This window comes from Aythya marila (assembly GCF_965140915.1).
Source record: "Aythya marila genome assembly, chromosome: 8".
Taxonomy (NCBI): domain Eukaryota; kingdom Metazoa; phylum Chordata; class Aves; order Anseriformes; family Anatidae; genus Aythya; species Aythya marila.
In genome coordinates this window covers 11,407,780-11,412,867 of record NC_139049.1, presented here as the reverse complement: position 1 = coordinate 11,412,867, position 5,088 = coordinate 11,407,780, and positions in this window count along the sequence as shown.

The window sequence follows — 5,088 nt, the reverse complement described above, 5'->3', positions numbered from 1 at the left end:
TGCTGGTCGAGCCCTGCCCTGCGATGAATCAAGGATGTGAGTCAGGGGCGAGCCCCGAGTGGCACCGACAGACCCGGGGCTCTGTGGGGTCAGAGGATGCTGCAATGCGTCCCCTCGCCGTGCCAGGGCCGTGCTGCTGCAGGAAGGCTGCCGGTGGGCATCACTCCTGGGGAGGCCCTGAAAAAGAGCAGCAACATTCATTTTTCCCCTCTCTTTCATCCCTGTTAGCCTCCGAGCAGTGCTGCTGGAGGGAGGAGAGGTCCTGGGAAAGGCTGTCCCAGCCTTTGTGCGCTTTGTGCTTCCATTTTGAGACCCACCTCCTCCAGCCTTCGTGCTGGCACAGGATGAGGCCCCTCTCCAGCCCCTCAAGCCCCTCTGTGGTCACGGGGGGAGGACGCTGGGTGCTTACAGGGGCTGCTCAGAGGGATCCTCAGCCTTACCCCGTGCCCTTCTGGACGGGCATCACGCAGCCAGCAGCGAGCAGCAGGGTCCTGCCTGCAGCATCACCCCTTTGCAGGGCACACGAAGGCTTCGTGTGTCTGCATCGTCCTATTTTTGTTCGAGATCTCTTTTTAAGACAGGCTGTTAACTATCCTGAGTTGACCCCAAGGTTTCCCTTGGTTGTATTTACCCGTGCAGGATCCCAAACCTCTCAAAGACTTGCAGGAGGCAGTGGGCTGACCTGCAGCGTGCCTGCCCTGGCACAGCGGTGATTTGGGAGGACACCCGTGTTGGATATATGCGTGTGAGTTCTCTGGACACTCACTTTTAGCTTGGTGTCCCCATCACATCTGCGTGCTCCTGCCCCCTTTCCGTCACCCACCCTCCGTCCCACCTCCCCTTAAGCACAAACCCATGTGTAAGCCCAGGCACGAGCCCCGCTAGCAGCCAGGCTCCTGTCAGCACCCACTATCTCCCTGTCCTCAGCGAACTGCTTAAAAATACCAGCGGGGGGACATTGCTCTGCCGTAGGCATTTTCCATGGGGTTAGCACAGCCAGACCGGGTCATAGGGCTGCTTTGCGCAAGACCCTAATAGACCCTAATAGTCCTCTCCTCGATTCCCAGCACCGTGGAGATGGGACCACTCCGTCCCAGTTCATCCCAGCTCCCACATCGTGGTGCTGAGCTTTGGCTGAGCACCAGGAGAGAGCTTCCAGACCCCTCTGTCCCGTTTCGGGGTGCTTTTTGGGGTGCTCCCCTCCTGCCCAGCTGGGGACCGAGTGCACTGCCTCATTGTGCCGGGGCAGGGAGGGTTTCTATGGCCGTATTATTCCGAGCTGGCCCGGAGTCCCAGCAAAACAAAAGCTCCTTCCTTGCCAAAAGGAGGGCTGGTGAGAGGCAGCCACTGCAGATGAGGGCTGGGCTGCTTTCTGGGCTTCCGAACTCTACATTTGGGTGTTTAAATTTAGCCCTAGATGGGAATTTTGCAGACGTGAGCCCTTCTGGTCAGCCGGCAGTGCGGCCAGCACCGACAGGAGCTTTTGCCACGGGCTGTGCCCAGCGAGTGCCCTTCCTTCCCGGGCAGACCCCTGGCCGCCCACCAGAAACCACCCAGACGTGCTGGGGGGAGCCACGATGGCTGCACAGGGCAGCCCATTTGGGGATAATCTGGGGATTTTTGGCCACCTCGAGACAAAGGAAGATGCAAATTCTTCTCTCCGCTTTAGGCAGATGGCCAGCCTGGCCACAGAGGACACGCCAGACGCAGTGGAGATGTCAGGGGATGATGGAGGCACTGGCAATGCCTTGTATCGCCTGTTTTTTTCTCAGAAGTCTTGATGGTTTTGGCCTCTTGCACTCCAATCCTTCAGGCTGCCCATCCTTGCCCTGGGACGGGAGCCAAGCCCCACGCTTGCATTTTATCACCCTTGTTGTCTCCCATTCTCCCAGAGCATGGTAAATGGCTTCCACGAAAAAGCCTTGCTCACAGCGTCTCTCCCCTCTGCATTCAGACCCCCGGATAAGATGGATGCTCTTTTTTTCCCCCATAAACATGTTTCCATAGTGCTCGACCTCGCACCTGGGATGCTGGACATGGTCCAATGCTGACCCCAGACTGCCCAGCTCCGTGGGCCCTGCTTGAGATGGCCACAGGAGCCAAAGCAGCCGAATAAGAAACCAGGAGGAATGCTGTTTATTTGCTGGAGTTCTGCAAACAATTAATATGGCCTTGTCCTTTGGATGAACCTGGTTTGATAAGGATCCTATTCGTATTCCAGGGACTCCTTACGAACAGAAAGTTGAGTGCAAGTGAGCAATCCAGCTCCTGTCTGCCCCATGCCTGCAGGCTCCTGCCCCTGGGCAAAGAGAGATGCTCCCAGCTTTCACGTTTTTGGTGGTTTTTTTTGCATAAATCCCTATAAATTAGGAAGGAGGGACAGGGAACGGTGTGGAACTGCTCCTACACAACATGGCACGGGAGCATTTCACACATCATTTCCCCTGCAACTGCTTTCCCCAGAAACCCAGACCTGAGGTAGTGGCCAGACAGTTGTAGCCAATTCCTTTATACCCCAAATTAGAATACAAAGATAATGCAAACAGCCTAATGCCCAGTCCTGTATCCTATTAAAACTGGAGGGAAGCTGATCCACTCCGCACGCAGCTCCCTAGGGATGAGATGGGTTTCGCTGCTCTGCAGCAGGATTCAAGTGCTACAAGGATGCTGCACAGAAAGCTTTTGAGCCCGGCAAGTCTCTAGGAAACACAAAAGTAGCTTTGTCCACAGTCTATCAACCCTCTTTTTCTTAAATAGCAATTCTGACTCAAAGACAAATACTCAACGCACTCAACTATGCGCGTCTCTCTAGGAAGGAATCTGCGAGCGCACGCGGCCATGCACGGGCTGGGAACGGCAGCAACGCCGCCAGCCCTGCTGTGAGAAACTTCTCACCACGAGGGGAACCCTGTGCCGCTGTAAGGATTCCCTGAGTCGCTTAAAATTATGCTCTGCTAAATTTGTGGCCCATCAAGAAAAAGGGATGTAAGGAAGGTGCTGCCTACTGCATGGGAGTATCTTAAGAACATCTCATAATCAAGCTTAGATGCTCTACCAAAGTGTTGATTGACCCTGAAGAGCATTGGAATGGAGTTTAACTCTATTTAAATCAACCCATTGTCCCTAAAATGCCCACCTTTTCCCTGAGAAAAGGTTCTGGTCACTCAGAACACCCGTGGGGAGCAGAGCTGAGTTTCTTGGGGTCTTTGCCCCACAGAGACTTCATGATGTTCCTCCAGAGTGGGCTGGGCTTGGAGATGGACTTGATAACCGAACAACACTAATAAATCCAGAAATAAATCCACTAATCAATCCACTAATAAACCCAAAAGGAAAATTAGCAAGCTACGGGCATAACAAGAACATTTTGCAAACTCGGTCTTCATTGCCCAAAGTCACGTCTTTGCTTCAGTTTCCCAAGAATCCCTGAGATTTCTGCTCATTTGGCCTTGGCCAAAGGAACGTGGTTTGGGACTCCAGCTCCTCAGGGTCAAACCCTGTTCTCCGGCTGCACAGTGCCACCCCCTCACACTTCTGTGTGGTTATGTAAATATATAAGGCAACTCGCTGGGTTTTTACCACTCTACTAATTTATAATCAGGTGTGCATGAGAGCAGACCTTCCTGGGTCAAATCAAAGAAAACAAATATAAGACAATAGGGGTGACTTTTGTGCTTTAAACACTCCTAGTGTACCCTAGACCCCTGCACACCTTGCTGCAGAGGTCACAGTGGGCATCCCACCAGCAAGGATGTGGGCTGGGGCTGGTGGGGAGGACAGCCCCACATCACCGATCCCCCCACCGGCAGCTTGTGTTGCCAGGGCCTTCAGGTCCAAACCTTTGGAAATTAGGTAAAAGGTCTGAATGTTTTTTTCCTCCCCTGCCAGCAGCCCCTGGCCCAGCACAAGCCCTGCTCCTGCTGGGCGCAGGAGGGCAGCAGCTGGGATGAAGGATTAACTCTCACCGTCCCAGGGGTTTTCCAAATACACAGAAAGAGATCTGTCCGAAGGACTGCTGGATCCTCTCCAGCCCCCCAGATAGGGATGGATTTTAAGTGGATTTCATTCTGGAGGGCAGAGCTGCTTCAAAATCCCATGGGATGGGGTTTTTGCATCCCAGGTAGAACTGAGCATCCCTGTGCCAAGGAGCATCCTAGAGCTGGAAGGGCTCAATGCTCCCCTTCTGGAGCAGCACCAGCAGCCCAGACGCCCACTCGTGATGCCCCCGGGCACGTGAGCGTGCCCTTCAGCTGGGAGAGGAGGTGGCAGTGCGCTGGGCAAGGTCAGCATGCCGGTGACAGAGGCAGCTCCACGCTGCCATCACACCCACCCGCTGCCCACCCACGCGCTGACGCTCACCCCGTCCCGGGAGGCAATGCATCATCACCCACTCACCCCACGGCCACGCATCCCTCCCCACCGGGACCTCCCGTGGATGCTCCTCGAGAAGTTCCCATCCTGCTGGCCCCATCTGTGCGCCCCACTGCTGTTTTTTGGGGCTGGGGAGCTCCGCGCAGCCAGCCTCCCCTAAACCTTGTGACAGCACAGCCAGTGTCTCGCTGGCACGGGTTCAGGAAGCTCGGCAGGGCAGGGGAAGCACAACAAAAGGGCCTTTGTTTCTCCTGCCTGGTCCCAGCCCCGCTGTCGCACCTCCCAGGTGGGGTCACCTTTCCGCAGAAAAGTCTCCAGCGGAGCTGGGAGCGATCCAGGCAGGATGCGGCCCCAGGGATCCAGCCCTGTCCCCATCCCTGCCCATCTCCCACCCAAAGTGCCCCTTTCCCAGAGCCGTGGAGCTGAGAGCTGTGCAAAGCACTGCACGTGCTCTGCCTTCTCGCTTTAAGCCCTGTTTACATGGGAAAGCCACAAGGAATAGGCTTAAAGGTGTCAAGCACTTGGAGTTTGCAGGGAATTGAATTATCTCCTACCAAGACAGCTAGGAAAACCCCAAATTGCTGCTGACACAGCTTCGAGATGGAGCCACAAACCTCCCAGCCAAGCACAGAGCAGGAGCAAGGCACCTGGTTCGGTGCTGGCTGTGTCTCTGCTTGCACGCTGCTTGTTTTCTTTCCTCTCCTGACAAACTCTGCC